A 15,914-nucleotide genomic window follows, 5' to 3' on the forward strand; every position below is an offset into this window, starting at 1 on the left:
GTCGTGGGCAGTAATCTCTAAGCCTCACTTTCCTCTCTGTGGGATTCAAAATATGTTTCTTTACCTAGCTACCTACCCATCCACTGCATAGCACCATGTAGGAAGAAAGTATCTATAAAACCCTGCCTTGAAGCCTAACAGATACTTAACACAAATTGTTCAATAAATCAATAAATTTGCAGTTATTTCAACATTCTATAATATTAAACAAATTATATTACACCAAGTGGTACAGCACCGAAAGGTTTTCTGCTGGTTATTTAGACACAGATAAAATGCCTGGGCCAACTGTGCTATATACACCCGTGCCATCAACCTGGCAAATTCCATAGTACACTTGGCCCATGTTTATGGAAATAGTGTTGGCCAAATCACGGCGAGGCTCAAGCTCTATGACATTGGCCACAACATACAGAATATTAAAATATTTCTTCTGCTTGGTACCAGATCTTCAAAAAGCAGACTCTTTGATCTTAAGTAGGCAAATAGCAGGAGTAAACTTGCCTTGGTGTAGACACATATACAAAGGGAAGGTTCCTGCTAATCAAGTGTCCTCATCAATAATAATTAACCATTGTGAAAAAAATAGAGTGCATTGGAATACACATAATGATAATATGGTACTCTGCATATTCAATTATCTCTCTATTCAAGAGACCTTACTATAGCCCACAGTACTCAGGCTAATTGCTATGAGCACTGCCCAGTTGCACTGCACGAATACTTTGAAAGCGTTAGACGTTGGGTTGATTGTTTCCCAACTTTGTGGCTTATTCTGAAGTCTGCTTTTTGAAATAGATGTGATATTCTTCATTATTTACCTTTTGTGCATAAAATAAGGAAATAAATTCTATAACTGAAAAGTCTCTGCGTAAAAGACTAATTATTAGAGATTTCCAGTTAGGGGAGTGTCAACTACATTCCCCATGTATTGATTGATAATAATTTGCTTTTTGTGTTGGTGTTTCTTACTCTTCTGATCTTAAACACTTAAATTGCAAAAGCTTGTTCAAAGTATCATTGCTCTGGGGTTAATACTAACAGCAAGAGAACTTTGCAAAGCTAAACTCATGCCACAATGTTCATTTTCTATGTTTATTATTGCCTTTTGCTTATATGTTTTGGTTATAAGCTATTTTTTGTGCCCGTGTCTTATGTTAGCAGCAACAAACGTGATTAATGACAGGTCTTATGCAGGTAAACAGGTGAATAAATCATGCCAAGTTTGGTGACCCCATCAAAAGATGGCCTTGAAAACTCACCTCCAGCTGATGGTTGCCATAAGAGAATTCAGGAGAGCAGCCCCAGCATTGCTAGACCTTCCAATGTTTCAAGAGAAGTCTAATGCATAATAGGTACTCAATAAGTATTTGTTGGTTCAATACAAATATTCAGATTTTCATCTGAAATCTCTGAATTATTTTATTCTAAGCAGCATAATGTGGTAGGTAACTGAGAACATGGACTCTTGAATCAGACTGCCTGACTTAAAAACCTAGCTCTGCCATTCATCAGCTATATGACCTCGGGCAAGTTACAGAAAAACTCCCTGCCTCAGTTTTCTAACCTGTAAAATGGGGGAAAATAATAGTACCTACTTTGTAAAATTGTTTCAGTTAATTTTAAAATATTTTTTAAATCTTGGGACAATATCTGGTAGACTGTAAGAGCTACATTAGAAAGGAAACACACTAAAGCTTCCACTTTTTAAAATAAATATGTCTCATATGTAAAAACCATTTTCACATATGTTATTCCTTTTTGTCTCCACAATAATCATCAGATAAAGGTGTTATTTTGCAGATAAGGAAACAGAATTTCCCTGGGATCCCTCAGAATGTGTTCAGGTGACAGACACACACGTACTCCTTGGCCACGCAAGAGCACTCTGCACAGGTACTTAGGAAGTATCCAGCGGTTTGCCCATTAGCACACTCCATAAAATGACAAATGCAGAAATTTGATTCAAGACCTCTAGTGGACAAAATCAGAGGTCTCCAAACCAGTGTCCACCATAAGTCTTCTTACTCAATAGCTAAATAATTAAAATAAAATGAAGATCTCATCCAAACCACTGCATTCATTGTTTTTAATCAATAAATTAAGTGTCTAAAAGCAACCAATTTAAAATAATAGGCAAAGCCTTTACATTTAATAATGTCCATTGATATCCTTACTCTTTTATTAAGTTTTGTCTTAAAAATGTTTTGCAATGATTTAATTTCTCTTCTCTCTGACTCCAAGAATTTTCTCTCTGTAACTGTACAAGCATGTCATCTGACTACTGCGGCCTGTGTGTCAGAAACTGCTAAATTGGAAACACCCTGTCAACCTTTTGATTTTCCTGGTTGTTGTTGGTTTAAGGCAGCTCCTTAATGTTATTTAAACAGAGGAGACTATTTGAAATTTCTTGGTAGATGGATTTGATAATGATAATTTAAAAAAAAATAACTACTGTCATCCTGAGATAAAAGATCTCATTCAAAGGCTCGACACCTTATCTGAATAACTCAGGACTTCTTCGAAGAAAAAGGTCAGTGTTGCCCTACCTGTTTCCTTTTCTTGAACAGCACTAACTTTACATACTGCCTGATAGTCTGCTTTTGCTAAAGTTGGTTAGGCATTAAAGAAGTGTCTTCTCTTTACCTGCGTTTTAAATTTTTGTTTTGTGTTGTGTTTAATCTGAGTCTTTTCATGGATGTGTAATGTCTTTATTGTTAAAAAATAACTACTGCTAATATCCTCAGGCTGAGGTAGGAGGATTGCTTAAGCCCAGAAGTTGGAGACCAGCCTGGGCAACACAGTGAGACCCTAGTCTCAAAAAAATACTACTGGGAACTCATCAAAATTAAAAACCTCTATGAATAACAGAGCACTATCAACAAAGTACAAAAACAACCCACAGAATAAAAGAAAATACAAATATTTGCAAATCCTATATCTTAGGGTTTAATATTCAGAATGTATAAAGAACTCTCACAACTCAACAACAACAAAGAGACAAAAGCCCTAATTTAAAAATCCTCAAGATTCTGAATAGACATTTCTCCAAAGAGAATACACAAATGGTCAATAAGCACATGAAAATATACTTGGCATCATTAGTTACTAGTAAAATACAAACTGAAACAACAGTGAATTACCACTTATACCCACTAGTATGGCTATCAGAAATAAAAGAAAAATAAATGTTGATGAGGAATGGAGAAATTAAATCCCACATACATATTTCGTGGGAATGTAAAATTATGCAGCTGCTGTGGAAAGCAGTATGGTTGGTTCCTAAACAAAACTGGACCCAAGACAGCAGAAAACATATGTTTAAACAAAACTTGGTACACAGGTGTTCACAGCAGCATTATTCATAATGGCCACAAAGTGGAAACAACCCAAATGTCTATCAATGGATGAATGTGTAAACAAAAGGTGATATATCCATAACGTTGAATACTATTCAGTCATAAAGAGGGATGAAGAACTGACTCATGTTACAATATGGATGAAACTTTAAAACAAATGAAGTTATACGAAGATAATAAGGGAAAGAAGCCAGATATAAAAGGCCAAATGTTAAATGATTCCAGTTATAAAATGTCCAGAATAGGCAAATCCATAGAGACAGAAAGCAGTTTAAGGCATGACAGTGGCTGAAAGGGAGGGAAGAATGAGGATTGAATGCTTATGGGATGAGGCTTCCTTTTGGAGTGATAAAAATGTTCTGGATTTAGACGGTGATTATGGTTGCACATCATTGTGAGTGTTGTAAAAAAAAAAAAAGTCACCAAATTATATTCCTTAAAATGGTTAAAATGATAAATGTGATGTTATGTGAAGTTTACCTCATTAAAAAGTAAATATTAACTTGGACACCCAGTAGAAGAAGGAAGAAGCTTCTTCTTCCCATGCAAAATAATTTCACACAATATATCACCCAAATGATTTTAAGGAGTGGAATACTACATCTAGAAGATAGCAGCTGACAAGTTGTCCTTATTCCCTTTATTTCATTGTACCACTTATCATTTGCCCTTTGATCTCGAATATCATTCTTGGATTGTCACATTGATAGCAGAAACTGCAACTTTACTTATTTACCTATTTATATATAGAGAGGGTCTCACTATGTCCTGCAGGCTGGAGTGCAGCAGTGGGATCTTAGCTCAGTGCAACCTCAAACTCCTGCACTCACGCTCTCTTGCTGCCTCAGCCTCCTGAGTAGCTAGGACTATATGCATGTACTACCATGCCTGGCTGATTTTTCTTTTTCTTTTTTTAGACGAGGGATCTTGTTGTGTTGCTCAGGCTGGTGTTGAACTCCTAGCCTCAAGCAATTCTCTCTCCTGGGCCTCCCAAAGAGCAGGAATTGCAGGTGTAAGCCACTGCATTGGACCTGAAATGTCACCTTTCCTGATGTTACATCTTCACTTCCAAATGTTCACTAATAGTTGTGAACCAAATGTTGTCAATAGTTTAGCTAATTTGGTGATCATCGATTAATGAATATATGTAGGAGTTTTCTCTCTTCTAAATTACATTAAAATGTTTAAAATAATTGAATATTAATTATTCTGGCTAAGAGGGGGATATAATTTTTCAGAAATCAGTAACTTGAATCTTCTTTTAATTTATATGAGATCAATGAATCAGAAGCAATGACGCATCTGACAGAAAAAATAAAGAACATGGGAGACAAACTAAGTATTCATTAAGCCTTCCTGAAAAAGAACGCATACATTTTCTTCTACAAAGAAATGTCTTTTATTTTTTTTACTATTAAGATGTTGGCAGTACAATATAGCTTAAATAAATTGGATCAATAGAATATACTATATTGTCCCAAATTTAATTTTTGTGAATTGTAAACTCCTGTCAAATAGGTTGTACAGGTGGATATGTTGCAAACAATCTCATTTAAGCACATACTTGTTAAAGCAATTAATGGCAGATTCAGTTGAATTAGAGAATGTAATTCTGGAGAAGTATGCTAACGTTAAATGAAAAGTTCTGAAAATAAGTTCAGTTGTCCATTAATTGCAAAGTTCCAATTTCCTGAAGCTATGCTAAATACTCAAGCTGTGATTTTTAAATACCTCAAAGAAAATTTCTACATAAAAGGCGTGTTTATCTTTTATGACATGTCTATTTAAATGTTCATATGACCATAATTATTAATGACCAGGTTTATTCCAAATAGAAAAGAAAAAAAAGTGAACAAGTATTTCAATAATTCAGGTTAAAAAAAATCTGCAGTTTCACTTCAAGCAGGTGTGTAACTCAGGTGAAAGTAAAGGCAGTTTTAGCTAGAACTACCTGGAGAACTGAAGAGGGAGTAATCCTGTCCCACGGAATCCAAACATATCTGGTTCATGTGCTGTTATTGTAAGGAAATTTGAGAAATATAGCAACTGAAACCAACCTGTTGAAGGTGACCAAGAACTGGATGAAAGTAAATGCTTTTATTTGATGTCAAAATGAAGTGAGATATTGGAGGGCGCAGAAGACTTTGGAGGTTGCATACGTATTCAGTGGTCAACTTCTAAAAATGCTCTGCCAGAATACAGCCCTGAATGTATGGCTAATACAGTCACATAATTGGAGAACTGTATTTCTCCGCTTAAGGGGAAAAATTTGAGTTCAAATTGGTGAGACATAATAGAAGAGTATCAAGTTAATTGAAATTCCTTGTCAAATTGTCACTTAGTTCTCTGGGTTCTCCCTAATTCCCTCCCTCCTGCCATCTGGATTTCAGGCCTCAGCTCTTTGCCTTGAAATGTGTAAATTTAATGATCAAATAAAATCCTGGAAGGAGATTGTGCTCAGTTCCTCTACACACTCACCTCTTAGAAAAAGAAATCCCAATAAGGGAGAGCACAAGATTAGGAAGACCCCATTGCTGGAGTTCTGGAGTTGCTGACCCAAGAAAGATGGCGTTGGGGGTCAGAGTGAAAAAGGAGGGAGGAAAGGAATTGTTCCAACTTTTAGGAAAAGTTTAGCCATTGCCTTCATCCGTCCACACTCAGGAATTTTTATTTTTTACATTTTGTAGAGAGGGAGGTCTCACTGTGTTGCTCAGGCTGGTCTCAAAATTCCAGAGTCCAGTGATCCTCCTGCCTTGGCCTCCCAAAGTGCTGGGATTACAGGTGTGTGACACCTTGAGCTAGGCCGAGTAATTCTTTATTCCAGTCAAAGGTCTAGCTGGGGAAAGGGAGATGAACAACTGGGATTGGTTCTCAGGACATTTTAGTACCCAGATGACACAGCCATGCTGGTAGAGAAGGCAGGATGGTGGCTGAGGAATTACAAGTGGGATTGAGAAAGGTGGGGGAATTTTAAGGCTCATAAAGTTATCTTGGTCTGGGATGGTTCAAGCTGATTATTGCATCCCTGGCAACTTAGCAGCCAGTGGCACCATGAAAAACACAATTTAGGAACTGTCAAGAGATTATGCTTTGATTATTGGTAAAATAGTGGCTGCCACTTACAACCATGATCTAAGGCCATCTAAGAAAAGCAGGGCCCATATGCAGATGGGCACAGGTACCCAATTCTGTCCAATTCCACGTGCATGGACGCTCTCTTGTTTCCTCTTTTTGGGGGTTATAGATGTATGGTTACCCTTTCCTTGCCTCGTTGTGGGGGTCACAGGTGTATGATTACCCTTTCCTTGCCTCGTTTTGGGGGTTACAGGTCACAGACCTGAAGTATTGTAAGAGGACAATTCCTCTTCCTGCCATTTTCCAGAGTTGCTTGAAAACGAGCTAATTTGGAGGAAGTGAAATCTCTTATTTCTTGACTACCTGATTTGGAAACAAATGGGCCTCTCCGTTCTCTGTCACCACCTCCCTTCCATACCCCAAAAGTTTGTTGCCTAGTTTTGTCTACATGGTAGAAATGCCATCTTTACTCACAACGAGAAGGAGAACTTGGGGTCCTTCCTATCTAGAGCCCCGGACTACGAGTAAAGACCCACGGCTCTAGAGGCCGCGCCACAGAGGCCTAGCCTGGAGAAGCACAGGCCAGAAAGGAGCCTGCTGTTGGGAGCGCGAACTAGAAAGATATGGCCAGCATTGCCGCATGGAGAGCTGAGCGAGTGAGTCTCACAGCCAGAGCAAGTCACTATCCTAAGCGACAGAAGCTCCGGAGTTTTAAGATCCCGTCAAAGGCGGGAAAAGCCCTAATGCTTCAAAAAATTCTTGAAAGCGGAATGAATGATTTAGACTCCAAACACTCTGCTCCCACCGCTACCCAGGAGCCTGGCGCCTAGCGCCCCATCTTCAGGACCCAGAGTTTACGCTAAAGCAAAATTGCCAGAGATACTAGGAGCCCGCGCTCAGGCCTTCTCCAACTTTGGCCAACACTTGAGCGACGCCTGTCATAGAAACATTTTGGGGATGGGGTATTTAAATGTGTCTGAGGGTCCTTGGCTAACCAACTCCTTCGCTCTCGAAAGTCGTGGGCTTTTCAAACTAAGCAAGGTGGAAAGAAAGACAGCTGGCAATGGGGTTTTTCTTTTTCTTTTTTTTTCTTTCTTTCTTTCTTTTTCTTTTCTTTTTTTTTTTTTTAACTATGCTTTTCCTTTGAGTCTTTCCCTTGTCTCTTATCCTCAGAAAGTAAACCTTTCTTACTTTGACCTGTTCTCTCCTTTCCTTCCCTTCTCACTAGGGCTTAGGGCAAAGATCAACAGCTAAGATAAACCCTCAACCAAAGAGCTGAGCGCATTTACTGTTGGGGAATAGGGCTGAGAGCTACTGAGACACCGCACCTCCAGTACCTGAATTCCAACATTTATAGGTCAGTGCCACCGGTTTCTGCCTATGAAGATGTACTAAGTTTCGCATCTACCCATATCCCCGAATGTGGCCCAGAGTTAGTGGCAGAAACTTGTTTCTGCTTTTAACTGGGCAGTTGAGTTTTGGAAAGCCGTTTTGGGAGGGCCACTTTGAGAATCTGGGCAGCTCAGGGCCAGATGTGGGCGCCCCGGGTCCTGTATGAACCAGACTGCTGCTGCAATGTGAGCTTGGGAGGGACTGGGGATGCGGGCTGGGAACAGACCACGCCCCAGCCCCCATGGTTTGTGACGGGGAACTTCGGGCGCACACACCCTGGGGAGCAAGTCTCCTCCAAACGGCACCGACACAGACTGGCGCTGGATCTTCTCTCCTTACCAGTCTATCCGCAAAGGCCGCCTGGGCACTTTTGGGGGAATGTGGCCAAAAGGGGACTCTAATTGCGACTTCTACAGAGGAAGGAGAAATTGTTGGTGCCTAAGAAGTTGATCCCGATGCGCGCACTAAGGGCACAGGGCCCTGCGCGCCAGAGAAGCGAAGCCAGCGGTCTCCCCTGACTTGTTATTAATTCCTCTCTACCCTCGCTCTGGCCTCTCATTTTCGGCCTCACGGATCCAAGCCCCGGGTTTATTTTCAGTCACAACCTTCTCCACATCCCGTACCCCGAAAAGTGTGCCTCAACTCAGGCAGGAAAGGGCACTTTGACCCACCGTGCGCGAGTTTCCTGCCAGCCGCGGCGCGCCTGCGAGACAGAGCGCCTGGCCGCGGCTCCGAGCGCGCCGCTCTTCCCCGCGCGTTTGGCGCGGCTAAGCTTCTCTCGCTCCGGGCTGAGGCTCGAGGAACCTCACCAGCCTGCTGTGGCCCCGTCCCCTTGACGTTTGATTTCTAACACCGCATATTCTGCGGCTCTGGCGTTTAGAAAAAGAGGACAAGGTCAAGGCCTATGGACCGACCGCCGCGATCCGCTTGCACCTTTGCTCTCACAGCAAGCGAGTCCTGGCCGCGCCGCTGGAAAAAGGTGTCGCAGTTCCCAGTGTACCTGGAATTCAGAGACCTGACCCTGACTCTATTTCCGGCTAGCCACAGCATGAGACCACGTCCTTCCTCTCCTTTCCCCGCTTTCCGCCCAGGGCGGTTCTGAGATTTTGATTAAGAGAGATCTGTCCCCGCTCCGCGTAGGGATGGTCCCAAATGGCCAGGCTTCCTGGGCACCGCGTCCTCATCCCGAGGTCGGAGCCACTGCGAAAGGAAAGGTCTCCATCTGGACGCACCTCGTCCCCTCCCCCAGCGCTCCGGGCCGCGCTCTACGGCCAGCTCGGGCACGCGCTTTTCCCCCTCATCACCCCCGACCCGCCCAGCCTCGCACAGTTTTATTCTTTATGAAACACACACGCCCACCCCGTCTTCCACGTAAAGGCCAGTCTTGACTCATTTTGCGCCCAGATGCAAACTCAACTGGAAGTTGAGAGTAGTGCCAAAGAGGTGAGGGGAGGGTAAGAGATGCAGCGAAATAGAGAATGAGAAGGGAGAAATCAAAGGGAGAGGAGGGACAAGAGAAAGAGAGCGCGTGGAGCTGCAGGTTGAAGGGGCAGAGGCGGAGGCCAAGGACTGAGCAAGGGGCGCGCACGGCGGCGGCGACGGCGGCGGTGGCGGCCGCGGGGCGGCTGCGTCTCCTCCCAGCCTTTTCGCTCGCCCGCGCGGAGCGGGGTCAAGCGCGGACTCACATTCACCGACTGCAGAACTGTTTTCCTTGCTACTACCAGAGGGTGTTTCGGGGTTCCCCACGGTCTTCTCCCTGGCTGCTTGCCGCGTGAGAGCAGAACTAAAACAAAACAAATCACGGGACACGACGGAGTCGGGCCGCTGGGCGTCTCCGGGATCGCTCTCACTTTGCACTCGGAAGCGGGCGCGGAGATTCGGGCTGCAGCGTGTAGCCTATAAATAGCAAACTTTTTGACCGAAGCAACTAACAAATGAGAGGAGCAGGGGTGCATTTTGCCCCCCTTTTCCGGGGACGACCTTAATCCCACCCCCGCCTCCCCTGCAGTAGTTGTGAGGGGACAGATTGGGAGAGAGAGATGAAATTCAATTTTAATAGAATTTACAGTAGTATTGTTACTTTTGCGGAAGGGGGGAAGAACCGCGCCATTTACCTGACCCTCCCTACCCACCTACCTTTGCTACCCTTCTCCCCCACCCAGCAACTGGCACTGGCTGGGAAGGGCAAAGAGCTCCCAGGGTGGCTGGCTGTTGAAGCCGGGGGCGGAGGGGGATCCGGAGCCCGGTTTCCCTCTGGGAGTACCGGAGTGACTGGGAGGGAAACCGGGAAGCAATGCCAGGAGTTGGCGTTTTCCTGAGGTACTGGGACAGGAATTTAGGTAACCCAGAATTTTGGATGGAAGTGCGAAAGGTGAGTGCAGAAGGCACAAGGAGTTCCTGCAGTGCAGATTTCCTTCCCCAGAAGCGACAATAACCCACTCAGCAACTTTACTTCAACCCTAGGCTCTGGCCTACCGGTAGGGCAAACGCGGGCACCCGGGTCACGTCATCGCTTGCTTGGGGGCGCCAGCTCCAGGGTAAGCGCGAGCTGCGGGCTAGCGCCGTGGGGTTTTGCCATGGGGTCTTCCTTACTAATCACCCCGCACGCCCTCAACCCTGTCCCTGGATGCCCTTTTGCTGCACCCGCTCACACCTGCAGACCCAACGGATGGGATCTACTTGACTGAGATTCCTGAACACAACTTACTGCCCGCCCTTCCCCTTTCCTTTTGGCCAGGCCGGATTGTGGGTGGTGAGTGGCTCAGTAAGATTTTCATTATGATTCTAAGTGCTTCCTTAAAAATAAAGCCCCCCGAAGATAAAAGACACTCGCTCCATACACCTGACTCTCCCAGTTCAAGAGGTTGTTACGCTAAATCTATCCTGAATGGCGCACAGAAACGAGGGTCAATAGGACGATCAATACGGCTGGGTGTGGGGATTGAGGAAACTGAAGATTTTGCAGCTGACGCCAGGTACCGGGAGAGGAGAGTCCGCAGGTGCAGGGAGGTTGCTCTGCTCCTCTTTGGACGCTTTATGCCTCAGCGTCAGGCCTGCGAAGTGGGGGCCAAGCCAGTCCCGTGGGCCTAAAGGCGGCCAGTAGCAGTAGCTCCGGGGAGAGGGGAGGGAGCCGGGGGACGGTGGTGCTTTTTCTTTCCAGTGCCCCACCTCTGCCCAATGCCAGCAGCGCTTACCCTACACAAGAGGTGAAACACCAAACCTCTACTCGTACCCCAAAGGGCGAAAACCAAAGAGGGTCCCCCATGCAGTTTATGTGGTGGTGCTGCTGACCCAATCGCGCCTTTCCTTACACCGCTGCCCACCAGTTACCTCCTCCTAAGACCGCTTCCCGCTAGTTACCTCCTCTTAAACGCAAAGGTTACTCTGTTTTCCCCAGAATCCAGTTTGGAAAGAGTGGAAAAATGCAGAAATTCTAGGGGGGCTACAGCAGTAGCTCCCCCTGCGGGGTGTGCCCACCGCCCATGGCTCCACGCAGTCGTTTGCGCGCGTCTCCCTTTCCAGACCCCGCGAAGACCGCGCCCGGGGCGCGAGAGCTGATGGACCGCCCTTCCCAGGCTGCCCCAAGGGCCTGGGAGGCTGCGGTGCCGCCCTTGGGTCCCGGACCCGAGCGCGCTTAAGGGTTCTCAAAGACCAGGTTGGAAGGAGTACAGGCGTCCCGGGTTACCGCTGCCGGGCTTGTGCGCCCCACGCCACCTACCTGTCCGGCCTTCCCGCTCCAATTGCTGACCCGATTAGGGAGCCCGGCCTGTAGCCCGGCCTGTAGCCCGCTGCCTCCAGAGGAGCCCGCCCTCGCCCTCCCCCGCGCGCCTCCGCTCTCTTCAGGGACGCCTGGCCAAATGCGGGGCGGTCTCTCGCGGGCCATTGGCTTGGGCCACCGTTCCCAGTCAGCTCCTAGGATTTCCCCAGGCTTTGCGGCCCCTTTATGGGTCTAGGCCAGCGCCTCACCTTCCACCCTATTCCACCTCCAATCCCCTTAGGTGCCCCCGCGTGCCTCCTCCAGAGTCCAGGCTTTGAAACTGCAGCAACTCCGCAAAGAAAGCCGTTGGGCAAACCTCCTAGCGGGCCGAATGTGGAGGTCGGGTGGGTGGGTGGGTGGGTGGGTGCTCGCGGCATTTCTCAAGGTTCTGGGTGTTCGTAACTAGGGGAACAGGCCCTATGGGAACAGAAATGACAGACGCACGGACAGCGTCCCTGTGGCAGTCTGCAGCACGAGGTTCACGTCTATTGTTTCATGCCTCCGGGAGAGCTACCCTGCGTGATAGATCTTTTCAGATCCATCACTGGAAGAAAAACCCTGGTGATAACGATTATCTCCCGCTCGCGCTATCTCTCCATCGCCCCAATTCATCTCCCTCTCGCTCCAGCCCCCTGGGGAGACTAGGAGGGCTAGGCGCTGGCAGGAGGACCGGCCAAGCCGCTGTCCTCGGACGGAGGGGAGAGGGAGAGGCACGAGGCCACCTCATTCGTCCCATTCCGCTTCGGGCTGGGAAAACAGGACACGGAGGGTTTCTTTCTCTCTCTGCCAAGCCTCACGCTTCTTTCAAATGATTTTAGTCTGGTGCTCCGGTCTATCCATATACATTTCCAATCTCATGGCTCATAAACTATTAGCAAAATGGTTTCATTATTCACCTTCTGTATCGTACAAAAGGGAGAAAAGAAAGGAGCGGGAGGAAGGCACAGTGGGGGCGGGGGACAGTCGTCGGACACTAGTTAACAATGATGCCTCCGGTGTTTAAATCATGGCTCAGACTGCCTTCTTCAAGCCGACACTCAACAAATCTGGTCTGTTTCCAGGGATCTGTAGCCGACCCCTTCTCCCCCTCCCCCTCTCCTCTCTGTCTGTCTCTCCATCCATCACTATCCATCTCTCCTTAATACTTGGTATTCTGGAAGGACCAGATGAATAGCCGAGATACTGCAAATCCATTATTTGCTTCATTAGGTGTCATCAATAAGGCACGCCCTTTAGATACGACACACATAATTAATTGGTTAGATTTGCTATCCCCGGCCCCCTTTTGGGCGGTGTTGGTGATGGGATCTTGTGGCATCCCTGAAACCAAAACATGTTAAGACAAAAGTCTAAGATGATAACCAATAAGTTGACTTAGAGGTCGGTGTGGCCTTAAGGTGCCCAACTGAGCAGCACCAAGTCCTCCTATGGCTTCTGCAAGTACAGAAGTTGCAATGAATGCTGTGTGGGAGTGTGGGTGAATGTGGGCGTGCATAGGAGCGCCTGCCCCTGTGAATGTGTATGGGCAGGAGAATGAGGAGGGATGTGGGCGGGGGGGGGAGGGGTGCTAACAGATTTCAGAAAGAGGGAAGATGCAGCCAACAGCTCTTACTCAAGGTCTTTGGTGGATTCTGAGAAGTGTCACACACACACACACACACACACACACACACACACACACACAAAGTCAACCCAAATGAAAACACATATAGAAGCAAAGTGACACGTGGAGGCCTGAGAACCGAGGGCAAAGGGCTAAATAAGGTAGAAAACTGCGGGCAGGCGGGAGCTGGCAGATGCAGCCTTGGGCCAGTGGAACCCGGACCTGCTCCTCCGATGAGGTCGATGATGATATTAGGTGTCTCCGTGAATACTGTTACTTTTCATATAAATATTTTTAAAATCTAGAATGACTATCACTCCCCCTCCAATACACCCGTACTCTTCCCCTGCACTTTATGAAAATATAAAGGACGCTAGGCAAGTGAGCTTGCGGTAATTATCCCTGGATAGAGAAACCAATCTGGCTGGGAGAGGCCCCTCTGCAATCGCCGGCGGCGGCGGCGGCGCGCGGGCCCGCGCAGAGGCCGGGGACTCCCGGCGCTTGCTAGGTCACCCGCGCCGCGCGGCCGCCGCTCGCCAGCTATTTAATATACATGGGGTGGGAACGGGGCGAAGCGGATCTCCGAGCCTGCCTGTCCTGCAGAAAAAAAAAAAAAAAAAAAAAAAAATCAATTTGCTATTTATTTTTGAAATATATAGATTTAGGGAATTTTTTTTTTCCAGCTCGACCCCCTTCAAGAATGGCGGCTCACATTTAATTACGTCTTTTAATGACTTTTCCCTTATTTGCCATCGCTATTTCACGTTAAGGGCGGGGGCGGGGTGGAGTTTCTTTGGGGGGTTTTCAATTCTGGTATCTTCAAAAAGATTTGCCTTATGTGTTAATTGCATGCTGTTAAGCACATCTGGGACTGCGTGCTGACCAACTCAGACCAACTTTTAATTAACACATTGACCCAGAGAAGAAGCAGCCGCCCAACCTCCCCCTCTAAATATGTATATTAGTCGCGCGGAGGCGGCTCGGCCCCCGCCGCCAGATGCAAGCGAGGAATTGCCTGCGTCGAGGGGCGGGAGGGGGTGCAAATTGCAACCGTTCTCTCTCTTTCTGTGAGCGTTTTTTCTCGCCTCACCTCTAGGAAAACAACAAAGAAAAAGAGTAAATGACCCGCTCCTGGAGCAAGCTTCTTACATCCTTTAGGCGTGACTTGACCCCGGGCAGGGGGCTTGGAGGAATGGGAGGGAAGGCCTGCCAGAGCTATTTTCTAACCAGCCTGCCTTGGGCCTGAGTGAAGACTCCAGCCTGGGCTCTTGGAGTGGACCGAGTTCTGCTAGTGAATATGGGAATGTCCTAGGATCCTGGTGGAAGGAGAGAACGAGCCACTGATTGCCTTTTGAGGTTCGGCTCTTCCTCCTTCCAACCTCCCCGCCTTTGCCCGAGGCTCTCTGAGGCTAAGCCACAAACTCTTGGCTCCGGGTCCCAGAAAAAGGAATACGGGTGTTCCCCCCTCCCCCACCCCTTCGCCCGATCCCTGCTTGGCGCACGCAGTGGTCAACATAGGGTAAAGGAAATGAGTGGCTATTTTTAGGACACCAGGCCCTTTCCCAGAGGTCTAGGCTACTCAGGGGTGATCTTTAGCAAAGACCAGTCAAACCCAGGTTAGAGGGAGAAATAAACCTGGAGCACAGCAAAGATGATGCCACCTGCAGATATGCAATTTCGCCCTAAGTAATTTCATTCAGAATTGATGGCGTTTCACTGGAGTGGTGCCTTCAAAGTGAGTGCCTAGCTTGCTTCCCTGTAGAGCACAAATGCGGGTTAATCCCCAAATACGTACTCATTTTCTCTTTTCGCATCGAATCTCAACTGCCTCGTGCTTCTAAGTGCTTAGCTTCTGCATACAAGCCTATAAAAAAATGTCAGAGTGGTATTCCTTCTCCCAGCCATAAAGAAGTTGGAGCGAATCACTCCCAAGTCACCATTTAACGTCCCCTCCAGGTAACAGTTGAAGTTTCCTGTTTGACATTTTTCATTCCCCAATACAGAACTTTTCAATAAATGCGCAGTACTAGCGTGAGGAGAAGCCTATGTCACAATAAATTCACAGCTATATGCTCTAACTATGTCGATGCTTTGGAAAATTTAATGTGACAAGATTGCTCCCCAAATTCCTTCCACCTCTTTTTTTTTTCTTATTCTTATTCTCCTTTTTTTGTCCTTCTCTTGAGTCTACTTTCCTATCCACTTATCAGAGAATCTGCAAATTTTGAGACTAAAAGAATAGAAAAGATAAAGACAAGAAAACAAAGTTCTATTACTCAGTATTCCTCTCAGCTCCTCCACATCTTTTTATATTCAGATAAAGGTGTAATCAACATACATCTTTAGACAGGGAAAAACCAATCAGCTGGTAAATTACAATGTCCCTTTGCAAAGATAAGGCCTTTGCAAAGTTAGCACAAGTATCACCCAAACCCAGCTTTATTTCGAGTTTTAGTGGACCACAGCTACTTATTTCAGCTCACAAATTGATCTGCAAAATTGCAGCCCACACCTGATATCCAGGGGAAAACAAGCGTTGGTAACTCCAGCTGATTCTTCTTTTGATTTACTCTGCCTGGTAAGATGTATGCTGCAGTGTTCTGATAAGAAAAAAGAAAAAAAAAAAGGAGTCAGCAGTTTGATTTGTAAACTCTTTTATTGCTGAATATGGTTGCAGGTTTAAACTAAAGAATGTGTTTCTGCTAGGGACATTTGCATGACACATCCA

At 46.2% G+C, this 15,914-nt stretch overlaps 1 protein-coding gene across 4 annotated transcripts in view; it reads right to left on the reverse strand.

The window, feature by feature from the left end:
• The window catches only part of ESRRG (estrogen related receptor gamma), a 643,479-nt gene extending 631,852 nt beyond the window's left edge, over positions 1 to 11,627 (reverse strand). For 2 of the 4 annotated variants that reach the window (XM_077986966.1, XM_077986938.1), the window contains exon 1: positions 11,545 to 11,627. The gene's annotated coding sequence lies outside the window, so the exon portion shown is untranslated. Of the gene's footprint in view, positions 1 to 9,511; positions 9,686 to 11,544 lie in introns of those variants that run through there. The other 2 variants (XM_077986937.1, XM_077986953.1) reach the window with 2 other exon arrangements.
• Between the last annotated feature and the right edge of the window lie 4,287 nt (positions 11,628 to 15,914).

Source organism: Macaca mulatta, chromosome 1 (assembly GCF_049350105.2).
Source record: "Macaca mulatta isolate MMU2019108-1 chromosome 1, T2T-MMU8v2.0, whole genome shotgun sequence".
NCBI classification, from domain to species: domain Eukaryota; kingdom Metazoa; phylum Chordata; class Mammalia; order Primates; family Cercopithecidae; genus Macaca; species Macaca mulatta.